General features: G+C 37.2%; 1 protein-coding gene across 3 annotated transcripts in view; it reads left to right on the plus strand.

Moving 5' to 3' along the window:
* The window catches only part of ELF1 (E74 like ETS transcription factor 1), a 105570-nt gene that overhangs the window by 13735 nt on the left and 78410 nt on the right, over positions 1-13425 (plus strand). The gene's annotated exons all lie outside the window — the stretch shown is intronic.

A 13425-nucleotide genomic window follows, 5' to 3' on the forward strand; every position in this document is an offset into this window, starting at 1 on the left:
TAATAAATCCTGTGTCTCAGTATAAGAAACAGGCTTAAGAAGAGTGTTTGATTCAATTAATAATAGTGTTTTCTTTCCTCCACATTTTATTATGAAAGTTTTTAAACATGCAGCAAAGCTGAAGTTTTATAATGAACACTCATACACCCACTATCTAGATTTTATCATTAACGTTTTATAATATTTGCTTTACCATACTTTTATCCTTCTATCTAAAGTAAATTGCAGGGACGTCCCTGGTGGTCCAGTGGGTAAGACTCCATGCTCCCAGTGCAGGGGGCCTGGGTTCGATACCTGGTCGGGGAACTAGATCCTGTATGCATGCTGCAACTGAGAGTCTGCAGGCTGCAACTAAGGCTGGGCGCAACCAAAATTAATTAATTAATTAAAAAAAAAAGTAAATTGCAGGCATTAGCACATTTCCATCTAAATACTTTAGCATGCTTATCACTGACTATAGTTTCAATATCTGTTTACTTTTTTCCTTTTGAGGTACAATTTTTGTAAAATTAAATCCATGAATCTTTTTAGTTTAAACATTTTATTTCAATTTAAAACAATTGGATGTTCATTGGTCAACCTTTGAAGAGGACAAGGCTGTTTTCTTTGAGAATGAGCTCACTGTTGCATTTCCATATTGTATTGCCTTTCTTATATATTGCCTTTCTTATGTATTGCCTTTCTTATTGGCTAAGATTTCTAGTTGGTTTTTTAAATGGAGCAAGAACTTTAGTTTTTGTAAAGCATTTGTTGAGTTTCAACAAATGTTTTTGCCTGGGTAAGCCAAACCTAAGACTAGGTTTTGTTTCTTTTTTCTTTTTTTTTTTTTTTTTTTAAATTTGTCATATGTTCCCCCTAGTTTATCCTTTGCCTTACCTTTGGTTATGGTGCTTTTAGATTTTTATGTAGTCAAATGTCATTCTTTTCCATATCTTTTTTTTTTTGCTGTTTGTGTCATACATGGAAAGACATTTCTTACCAAATAGTATATAAATGCTTATATTTTCTGCTGGTCCTTTTTTTTTTTTTTTTTTACATTTAAATCTAATTGGAATAATGTGATATAGGTTTTGTTTTTTTTTAATGATTAGCAGTGGTTTGAAATTGTTAGTTAGCTAATACTGTCTAATGAGCCCTCTTCCATTCTGTGGGGTTTTTTTTTCCCCAGACAAAATAGGATTTAATGTTTTTGTTGATGCTGTTTTTATTATAACCTAAGTTTGTATAGTATCAGATTTCTTTCTTTGGTAGTATCAGATCTCTTTTTTAAAAAAATTATTAAAGTATAGTTGATTTACAGTGTTGTGTTAACTTCTGCTCTACAGTGAAGTGACTCAGTGATACACATACATTCTTTTTTATAGTATTTTCCATTATGGTTTATCCCAGGATATTGAATATAGTTCCCTATGCTATCCAGTAGGACCTTGTTACTTATCCGTTCTATAATAATAGTTTGCATTTTTTTTAAAAGAATTCCTCACTTTTCTTATTTTCTTTCAGATGAACTTTAGCAGAGTCTTGAAGGATGGGGTGAAAGGATGGTGGGGAAGCAACAGCAAGAGCCAAGGCAGAGAGATCAGTAAATCCTGGGGACTTGTTTCTCTAATTTGTAATTGTCTGAATTCTTAATCTGTGTAACAGATGACACATGCTTATTTTAGTATCCTTAAATTTGGGAGATGTCTCTAGGGTGGTTCAAACTAAATTCTAAAGTTCAAAATGTTTATGAGGTTTTAAAAGTTTGGGATGTTATAGAAAGGGCATAGGATTCTAGGGTGAGAATGATTTTAAATCCCTGCTTTAAATGAGCAGGTCATAATTTTTGAGCAACTATATGCATCACCTATGCTGTTATTTTTCATGATTCTGTGGGTGGACTGGCTGCTTCTTCAGAGCTGACTCAGCTAGGGCTGGATGCATAATGTAGGGTGGTTTCACTTACATGGCTGGGACCTCGCTGTGTGGCTCTCATACTCTGTGGTGGCAGAAGGGATCCTAGCAGCATGAGAGGGTAAGCCTCTGTGTGCCTCAGCTTTTCAAGCCTCTGCTTGTGTTTTATTTATTATTAATCCATTGGCCAAAGGAAATCACTTGCCCAATTCTTCATTTAAGGGATGGAGAAGTAGACTCCGCCTCTTAATGGGAGAAGAGGCAAAGTCAGTCATGTTTCACATAGGGAATTTGAAACAAATTAGTAGCTATTACTGCAGCAATTTAGCACAGGAGGTAAAGGCCTTAGCTACCGGGATATCTAACATAAAAGGCAGTGAGAATAGGCTGTGCAAGACCTGGCGGGGAGGAATGCTTGATGTGTTCATGGGATAGCAGGGAGATATCAGTGTGACTAGAAGAGGGGGAGCAAGCGGGAAGTAGGAAGAGATACAATCACAGAGGCTGGGGCAGGGTACGGTCTTGCAGTCCAGAACAGTTACGAAGACTTTGTGTGTGTGTGAAAAGAGGCACTATGGGAGGGTTTTGAAGCTGGAGAGTGATATGATCTGACATATCTTTTTAAATGGATTACTTCTGATTGCTGCTTTGAGAGTAGACTGTAGAGAGAGAAGCAGCAATCAGAAGTAATCCATTTAAAAAGATAGGTCAGGCTGCTTGGACTGCCTCAGTGATTGATGCAGGTAAGAGATATCAGTAACAATGAAGTTGAGTGTTAGGGTTTTATATATATTTTGAACATTGAACCAACAGGATTTCCTGACAGATTGGATGTAGGTATATGACAGTCAAGAAAGCCAAGGTTTCTGGTCTGAGCAGCTAGAAGTATTGAATAGCCACCAAGATGACTGGAGAAAACTGTGGGTGGTAGGGTACTTTTTGAAGGGAACATCAGGAATTCAGGTTTGGATATGTTAAGTTTGCCAATCAGACATTGGAATGGAGTTGTCAAGTTTGATAGAGGAGTCTGTGGTACAGGAGCAAGACCTGGAGATAGAAAGTTGAGAACATTAAAATACTTAGAGCATCATATATGTCCAAGAAGTATTTCATAAAATAAATAAATCTAAATTACTTAAAAAATTTAAAGTTTTATCTGTATAAGTGGTATGGTTTCAAGTATGGGAGAAGAGCAGCAGAGCAGTTTGGCTGTAGCTAAAATGTGTCCTTTGTGATGAGAGTAAATTATGAGTTCAAAAAGTCATTAATTGGGCTTCACTGGTGGCGCAGTGGTTGAGAGTCCACCTGCTGATGCAGGGGACACAGGTCCCTGTCTAGGAAGATCCCACATGCCATGGAGCGGCTGGCCCGTGAGCCATGGCCGCTGAGCCTGCGCGTCCGGAGCCTGTGCTCCGCAACGGGAGAGGCCACAACAGTGAGAGGCTCACGTACCGCAAAAAAAAAAAAAGTCATTAATTGTCTGAATGGTGTTGTGAAACATGAATAAATAAAGCCTGTAGTCTAAATATTTTATTTGAATATTCCTCTTTACTGAAACGTTTACCAACTTGTTTCTAATTTGAGAAGTTTATTGACAGGATGCCGTATAAGTAAAAGCCTGAAAAGGACAGAAGACGAAAGTTGAAAGAAAGGGCCACTGATTAGGATAATCAGTCCTAATCTATTGGGGAGTCTCCTCCTTTGTTCTGTCTCTAATTTTATTTGTAGACTTAACATAATGCGATGTTCAGGTGTAAGCACTGGGACTAATCCAGAAGCTGTTCTCCTTTAACAAATGCAGAGCTTTGCTGCTGTGGGCTTGACCATTAAACAGGGCTGCCAGACCCAGCCTAACCAACCTATTCATCGGAATTGGACTGTTCAGGAAAGTGAGAAAGGGGCCTCGCTTTTTGTGTAATTTAGACTTACAGAAATGACCTGGGAATGGCATGGACTGTGTGGAAGAGAAAAAAGCAGATTTATGATTGAGACAGTATTTAGTTGAACCTCCAAATGTTTTCATTCAGCAAATATTTATTAAACACTGTTGTGGGTCAGGAATGCTATCCGGCTGAAATAAATGACCAATGAGACATGTAAATAAATGATGAAAAAACAAAAAAGAGTGTCTTCACCAGATATTCCAGCAGAGTAAGCAAGAGGAATTATAAAGGAAATCAGTTCACCTTTAGGTCCCCGAAAGCTAGAGTGCTTTGCATATTTTAGCAGTGTATATATGTATGTATGAATGGATAAACAATGTGATTCGTTTATCTATTAGATCACTTACAAAATACTGTGGGAGCACAAAGGAGGAAGTGACCAGTTCTTCCCTCTAATGGTGAAAGAGAGATTCCCCAGGTGGGGAAGGCCAGCAAATGTGGAGTGAGAAAGCGTGACATGCTCTCAATTAATAAGTTCAGCAAAGCTGGATTATAGGGTGAATGTTGGGAGGTGGCATGGTCACAGGTGAGGCTGTAATATGGTAGACCAAAGTCAAGATGCAAAAATGTATTGGAATTTACTCTGTGGGTGCTGGTAGGCCATTGAAGTTTTTTGGTTTTTTTTAATAAGAATATTAGGAGGTAGAATTTATGAGAAATTCCTTTAGGAGGACTTCATTCTTTTTTTTTTTTGGCCGTGCTACATGGCTTATGGGATCTTAGTTACCCTGACCAGGGATTGAACCTGGGGCCCCAGCAGTAAGAGCGCTGAGTCTTAACCACTGGACCACCAGGGAATTCCCGGAAAGACTTCACTCTTGAATTGGAAAATCAAATGTTGATAGAATTTTTAAAGTTATAAACATATACACTGAAAGTGAGCACAGTTAGTAAGTCATATAATTTATGGTAGAATCTGTTTTATCCCTTTCAGATAATATATATGATCTTAGTGCAGGTAAGACCTACACTAGGTAATCAAACTACACCAGGGTGATCAAAATATGCAGGATGGCATTGGTTTGTTCCTGAAAGAGAAAGAAATGTATTTTTGCTTTATGAAATTATTGCGAACCTTTTTCTTAAAGATTCTGGCATTTAACTTACTTTGAAATGATTTTAGGCTCATGGAAGAATTGCATTAATAGTACAGAGAGTTCCTGTATATTTTTCATTCATCTTCCACTCATGTTAACATCTTATATAGTCACAGTACAATGATGAAAACTAAGAAATTAACATTGGTGTAATACCATTAGTTAAACTGTAGTAGGATTTTTTTTTTTTTCGCGGTACGCGGGCCTCTCACTGTTGTGGCCTCTCCCGTTGTGGAGCACAGGCTCCGGACGCGCAGGCTCCGGACGTGCAGGCTCAGCGGCCATGGCTCACGGGCCCAGCCGCTCTGCGGCATGTGGGATCTTCCCGGACCGGGGCACGAACCTGTGTCCCCTGCATCAACAGGCAGACTCTCAACCACTGCGCCACCAGGGAAGCCCTGTAGTAGGATTTTTATAGTTTTTCCACTAATGCCCTTTTTCTGTTCCAAGATCCACCAAGGATACACAAATTACACTTAGTTGTCATATATCCATTCAAATCTGTGGTGGTTCCTTGTCCTTTTTGACCTTGACACTTGGAAGAGTACTGGTCAGGTATTGTGTAGAATGTGCCTCAATTTGATTTTGTCTGATATTTTCTAATGATTATGGACTGGAGTAATGAGTTTTTGGGCTACTGGAGTTAAAAACAATTTTTGTTTTATTTTTTAACTTAATCATAAAGTAGAATTGATTCCCTTATTTGCTGTACAATTCTATGAACTTTAATACAAGTTTAAATTTGTGTAACCACCAGCAAAATCAGGATATAGAACAATTCCATCACCTTCATGCTCTGTCCCTATAGTCAGTCCCACCGTCCCCCCAATCCATCCCCTACAACCACTGATCTGTTCATCATTACGGTTTTGTCTCTTTGAGAATGTCATGTAAATGGAATCGTATAGTATGTAACCTTTTGACGCTGGCTGCTTCTTTCACTCAACGTAATGCTTTTAAGAGTCATCCAAGTTGTATTTATCAATAGTTAATTTCATTTTATTGCTGAGTATGGATGTAGTATTAGTATGTTTGTTTATTCCCCCTTTTTGGATAGGTATTTCAGAACACATTATGTGTCCTGGCACTATAATAAGCAATTTAAGTCAATTTTTTGTGGATTTTCAGGGCTAGTTGCTAACGTTAGTTTCTTCATTTCTCTATTTTGACCAGCAATGTAATTAAGAGAAATTGAAGTTCTTGTTTCTTTAACATATCCTAAAATTCCCCTACTTTTCTGTTTATATTTGCTTCTTTTTATTAAAGAGCAAAAGTAATAGCAAGGTGAATTTTTTTCATGTTGCTTGGTTTTAATCTTCGGGGCTGAGCCTTCTGTGATTCAGGCCTACAGCAAAAACTCAAGCCAAGTAAGTCATCGGTCCACAAGGAATGATGAATTTATATTGAGTGCATTTATTTATAAGAAAGCCATAATACTTAGCTTTTTTATTAGTCTCCTTGTAAGTAGGGCCTTTAATTTGTTTTATAGATAAATAAGAAATATCAAATAAAAATAGACATTGTCTAAATCAGGGTAGTGTAAAATAAGAGGCTTGACCTCTATCATATTGTCTTAAATTTTACTAATGGCAAAAGGTAGTTGTCTTTTGTTTTTAAGAGCATGGAGTTTTGGTGTATTTTAAGATGAACTTTTTGGGACTTGTGTTAAAAGTCTATTTGCTTAAATATCCTACTGCCATAAGATAAAAAAATGTTTCCAGAATATTAGTATAGGTTTTCTTTTTTTTAAAACCGTTTATTAGTAAAGTGTAATAAGTATAATTGAATTTTTGGAGGACTTTATAAAGTTTCCAGGTTGTTCTGAATATCTGGTAATTTTATATACTACTTTCAATAAATTATATAAAAATTTGAGGAGGAGACTTCTCTTTTAAATGTAGCCTTAATGTGATTTTTGTTTTCAGTTCCTCAAACACTATTCAGAGGCCTCAGAGAGGCTATGGAGTAATAAAATGTCAGAACTAAAATGGACTTTCAGAATTACCAGATCTCTAGACTCTCTCAATATTTTACAAAAAAATGAAACTGAAATCCCATAGTGGTGTGAAGTAACTTGTTCACAGTCACGGTTGGTTGTAGAAGCTGCGTGATACAGTTCCTCCCCTCAAGTGGGTAACTGGTTTATGAATGTAGACACAGAGTTGTACAAAATTAACTGCAATACAAAATGGAATGTTCTGGGCAATAAGAAAGGCACTGCTTTTCTTAAACAACAGTCTCTCCATCACCCCAAAAATCTTTTCTTGACCCCTTCACTACAAAATTACTTTCTGTCTTTAGTTTCTCACCCCTCATTCTCTCCTAAACTCTATCTGATCAGATGTTTTGCTTGTTTCTTTTTCACCTTTACCACACCATGAAAATTCTTCTTTCAAAATTAGCAGTGATGTCCATGCTGCTAAATCAACTGTCATTTTCCTCTCAGACCTCATCTCATTTGATCTGTTGTCAGCGTTTGGCACAGTTGCTCATTCCTTCCTCCTGGAAGTACTTCTACTTAAATTTCAGGTTAATGCCACATTTGCCTTATTTTCCTGCTGCATTTCTGGGTACTCCTTTTCAGCCTTCTTTGCTAGTTCTACCTCATCTCCCCTACCTCTAAATAGTAGAGTGTCCCCAAGCTTCTGTCATTGTTACCTTTTATATCTGTAGCTTTAATATCAAATAGATGTTAATGACTCCCAAATTATATATACCTAGCCCAGACCTCTACCCTGGGCTTCAGGACTGTGTATTCAACTCCAGGACAATACCATTTTGACATCTTTACTTGGATAGCTAATGAGCATCTCAAACTTAGTGTGTTCAGTAACTCCTGATCTCCCCCTACCCCAAACCATCACCATCTGTGTTCACCTTAATGTGTTCAGTAACTCCCGATATCCCCTTACCCCAAATCTATCACAGTTTTGGCATCTGCCGTCTTCCAGTGGCCAGAAACTGAGTTTTGAAGCCTTATTTCCCCCACAACCCACTTGTTGTCCATTCAGAAATCTTGTTGGATATTCCTTAAAAACATACCCATAATTTACTCATATCTTCTTCTGCCTCCTTTGTCTAAGCCATTATCATCTTTTCTGAGTTATTGCATAAGTTTCTCCTTTCTTCCATCCCTGGCCCACTGCAGGTTTTTTTGCAACACAGCAGTCAAATCTTATGACTCAGCTACTCCAAACTCCCCTGCTAAAGTCTCTAAACAGTGAGGCTCTCCCTTAGTTTCTAGTGCTCTTCCTCCTTCTGTTACTCTCTTCCTTATTTTCTCTACATGAACCATGCTAGCCTCCTTGCTTTCCTTGAACATATCAGGCAAGCTCCCTGTTAGAGTCTTTGCATGGGCTTTTTTCTGCCTGAAATGTTCTTCCTTAGATGTGTCTTCATGGCTAGAGGTCTTTACTCAAAAGTGACCTGGCAAAAGGAAGTCTTCCCTAGCTAGTTTGTGTAAATTGTCATATTCTTCTCATTGCTGTTTTATTTTTTCTTATTCGTCCTTATCACTAACATACTACACATTTTATTGTGTCTTTTATTTATAATCAACATACTATATATTTAGTTCATAACATTTCTCTTTTCCTGGCTAGAATGTAAGCATCATGTGAGTAGGGGTCGTTTATCAACAATGTGTCGTCTTCTTCACTGCTGTATAACAAGGGCCTAGAGAAGTACCTGGCACATGGTAGGTGCTCAGTGAATATTTGCTAAATGAATGAGTGCCTAAGAGTACCTCAGATCTGTTACTAACTTGACATTGGTCTCTGTAGAGAGGAGGTCTCTGTAGACCTCCTTTTCCTATTGTTAAATGAGACTAGATTGTATCAGTGTTTTAGGTTTTCTTAAAACACTGAAGACTTAAATGAATGTAGTATCAAGTTTCCTTGAAGATTTTTATAAGAATTCAGTTACTTAACAGAAAAGTTTAAAAACCACTGGACTGAATAGAGGATCTCTAAGTTTCTTTCAGCCTTGTGGTCAGTTCTTGTAATAATAGTTATAAGTGGGGCAACAGAGGGAAGCCTTCATGTAGAAAAGGCATTTGAACTGAGATTATGAAGGATGGATGAGTAGGCAGAGATAAGGGAAAGGGTAGGAAATAAGGTAAGTGCTTTCCAAGCCCAGAGAAGGCAAACAAATAGGAATGGAGCAATCCAAGTTTCAGTAAGGCTGGAGAGAGAGAGAGAGAGAGAGAGAGAGAGAGAGAGAGAGAGAGAGAGAGAGAGTGTGTGTGTGTGTGTGTGTGTGTGTGTGTGTGTGTGTGTGTGAGAGAGAGAGAGAGAGAGAGAGTGTGTGTGTGTGTGTGTGTGTGTGTGTGTGTGTAGGGGTGGGGAGGGAGGGAGGGAGAGAGAGAAAAACAGACCCGAGATAGACAGTGGGGAAGAGGTGGAGAGTGGGGAAGATAGGACTGGAAACAGGTAAAGTGAGGTCGGATTGTGAAAACTTTGAACACCATGATAAGTAGTCCAGCTTTTTGCCTCTAGGGAATCAAAGTTTGTTTTTCAGCCATGAGTGATCATCACATCACTCACAGAGTTGTTCTTTAGGAAGATTTCTCTGAGAGTGGTGAAACATGAATTGAAAGTATGCAGTTGGTGGTAGAGAAAGGGACAGTTAAGATGTTGTTGAGATATTATTTTTCTATGATATGTTGCTTTTACCTGAAGAATAGCAAAGGAGGAGCTGAAGTTTCACTCTCATCTCAATATAAAAACTGAAGATTTCCTCTCTACAACATTTGGAGGTTGCTGAATCGTAAGGTGACAAGAGTCTTTCTGAGCAGCTGCTGTGTGAAGAGCACTTAACTACATTAGGTTCTAGGGCTCTGTAGCAGCAGAGCAGTGGTTCTCATAAGCCTGGGCTCTATCCACACCACTGAATCTGTTTCTAGGAGTAGGCATGTATCTTCAGAAGTTTCTTTCGGTAATTCGGAGGTGCATCCCTGGTTACAATCCACTGAAGTAAAAAATATATTGTCTTCAATATTGAATTTTAAATTGCAAGAGATAATTTCGTGGTGATATAAAACTTGAGATTGCACTTAGCATATTACCTGGTAGCGTTATAAAGAATATAATTGTACAGTCAAGTCTTGGTTATTTTTGACAAGAAAGGAAAGTCTAACACCCAAAATAACACATACAATAGAATCTTGTAACATAGTTACATGAATTCAGCTGTATCAAATCATGGGTCAAATCAAACAACCTAAGTGTACATTGATGTATGAAGGGATAAAGTAGATGTGTATATATGTATACACACACATACATACAATGGGATACTACTCAGCCATAAAAAAGAATGGAATCTTGCCGTTCATGACAACACGGATGGACCTTGAGGGTATTACGCTGAGTGAAATTAGTCAGACAGACAAATACCATATGATTTCACTTATATGTGGAATCTAAAAAACAAAACAAATGAACAAACAACACCAAAACAAACTCATAGATACAGAGAACAAATTGGTGGTTGCCAGAGGGGAAGGGGGTTAGAGGGTAAATTAAATGAGTGAAGGAGGTCTAGTTATAAAATAATTAAGTCATGATGATGTGATGTACAGCATGATAACTATAATCACTAACACTGTATTGCCTTTCTGAAAGTTGCTCAGAGAGTCTTAAAAGTTCTCATCACAAGGAAAAAATTCTATGGTGACAGATGGTAACTAGACTTACTGTGATCATTATGCAGTGTGTACAATATTGAATCATTACATTGTACACCTGAAACTAATATAAAGATTTATGTCAATTGTAACCTCAGTTTGAAAAAAAATCATGGGTGAAATCATGTCTGTTAAAAGTATTTTCAGTGTACAGGTAAAATCCTGATATGCTAAAATTTCCCTTCAATGAACTGTTTGAGAAAAGTTATTCATTCATGTCTGAGTTTCTGCTATGTGTTGGACCCTGTCTTAGTGGTAGGACAGTAATGAACAAAGCCAGGCAAAGCTGTGGCCCCTTTTGCCTTTGGTTTGCCTCTGAAAACACACAGACACTTGACCAGGAGGACGTTCTTATGGATGAGGCTTATAATCTGAAGGGGGAAGGGGAAGGGGGTCTTGGTTTAACAAATCTAATGATAGATAATAGAGAATTACATTTAAGCTCACATTTGGAAATGCTGCACGTTGCTCAGAACCTGGGATTACGCTTTGGAGGTTTTAACATCAACAAAATTAATGCTGTCCCACTGAAAGATTTATAACACTGAATCTTGGTCTTTAAATTTTTATTTTTATATTTAAATAGTAGGGAAGAGTGATTTTGGTCATTTATCATTTTAATGGTTTGATCTTTTCTTCTTCCATCTCTGGATGGAAACATGTTAGCTGCAGATCCAGAAAGATTCAAACCATGCCTTTTTCTTAGCCCAGGGTTCCTAGATATGAAACTTAGACTGTTCTGTATTTTCACATACTAGAAGTTCTCAAATTTGAGTTCAAGGAGAAGAGGTAAAAATAAAAGGGAAGAAGAGAGTGCTTGCTTACACAGTAAATTATTTTCATAAGTTCTATTTTTAAACAAAGAAATGAACAGTGTCTTAACTTCAGTTGGCATTTAATAAATTCATTCAGTTGACATCTTTCTCAGCTAATAGTTCAAATATAAATGTTGGCAATTCCCCCAGGTGTGACAGCTCTATATTAAGATATATACTGACTTTGATATATATCTAATTTTAGAAATAAACATACCCACAGTATATACAGGTGCATTATATTTCCATCACAAGTCTAAGATGCCACATTTTATTTACAAATTTAGAGACCTAAAGTTTGTCATCCTGAAGTATTTGATACTGGTTGCTTCTGCTATGAAGCATAATAATAACAGCTAATGTTTATGAAGTGTTTATTAAGCGCCTAGTACTGTATTGTACATGAACTGGATTTCTTTTTCAAGTCACATTTGTTGAGGTATAGTTTATATACAGCACAATTTGCCCTATTTAGTTATACAGTTTTGCAATTTTTGACATGTACAGGTATTATAACCAATACCACAGTCACCATACAGGATATTTCCATCACCCCAAACAGTTCCCTCGTTCTCCTTTGTAGTCAACCCGTTCCCCTCATTCCCATCCCCTGACAACCACTGATATAATTTCTGTCTTGTTTTGCCTTTTCTAGAATGTCATATAAATGGAATCATACAGTACGTATTTTGAGTTTGGTTCATTTCATTTAGCCTTATGCTTTTAGATTCATCCATATGGTATCATCTGTCAGAAGTGTAGAAGTTAATACCTTTTTATTGCTGATAGCATTCCATCGTATGGATATACCACAGCACGTTCATCTGTTCACCAGTTGGTGGACATTTGCGTTTCCAGTATTTGGTGATAATGAATGAAACTGCTATAAATATTTATGTAGTTTTTTTTTAATAGACACATATTTTCATTTCTCTTAGGTAAATATCTAGGAGTAGGACAGCTGGATTGTAGGATAAGTGTATGTTTAACTTTATAAAGAATTGCTAAACTGCTTTCCGAATAGGTATTCCCACCAACAGTATGTGAGAGTTGTAGTTGTTCCATATCCTCACCAGCCCTTGGTATTGTTAGTGGTGGTGGTGTTGTTTTTAATCTACTGTAATGGTGTGTAGTGGTATTCTGACTTTAATTTGCTTTTCTCTAGTGAGTAATGATGCTGAGATCTTTTCTCTGCTTATTTACCATCTGTATCTCTTCTTCGGTGAAGTATCTGTTCAAATAGTTTGACCATTTAAAAAATTGGCTTGTTTTCTTATTTTTGAGCTGTGAAAGTTCTTTCTATATTCCAAATAGTAGTATATGAACTGACTTTAATTCTCACAATAATTCTTTGAGTTGGAGGTGGTTACTGTTAGAAGTAATTTCCCAGGATTACACAGCTAATAGGTAGCAGAGCTAGGATTTGAACTCAACCTGTGCTGAACTGTTTGCCAGGGTTTTTTTTTTTTGTTGGTTTGTTTTTTTTTTTGGGTGGAGATTGATTTTTGGGAGCTGTGAATAGAACCAGGATCCAATTCCTGTAGGTGGTAGGATAACGCTTATAGAGACACCCCTGAGCAAAGGGGCAATATATTACAGTAGCAGCTCTGGATTGCCTCTTTGGGAACAACTCAGATGTTTGTTTCTGTTGAAGAGGGGTGATTATTTTTACTTTACATCTTTTACTTCACTTCTACATACCGGTGGCCAAAAGTACTTTTAAATTACAGTCTGAATATCTGCCATTATCAAGTAATAAGGTACTTGATACAAAAGGATTTTCTCAATAGCAGAAGCAAACCCTTTTATATATCTATACTTCATAAAAAATTTCACACATTTGATGTTAGTCATTTGTTTTTTAAAAACCTTTATCATAATAATGCTGACTTCTAGGCACTTACTATTTGGTGATATCCTCAGGGAATATGTAGAACTTACTGACCTTTCAGAGCGGCTTTGGACCCCAGTACTTCTAAAGTTATAGTCAT

The sequence above is a fragment of the Leucopleurus acutus genome (genome assembly GCF_964270905.1).
Source record: "Leucopleurus acutus genome assembly, chromosome: 18".
NCBI lineage: Eukaryota > Metazoa > Chordata > Mammalia > Artiodactyla > Delphinidae > Leucopleurus > Leucopleurus acutus.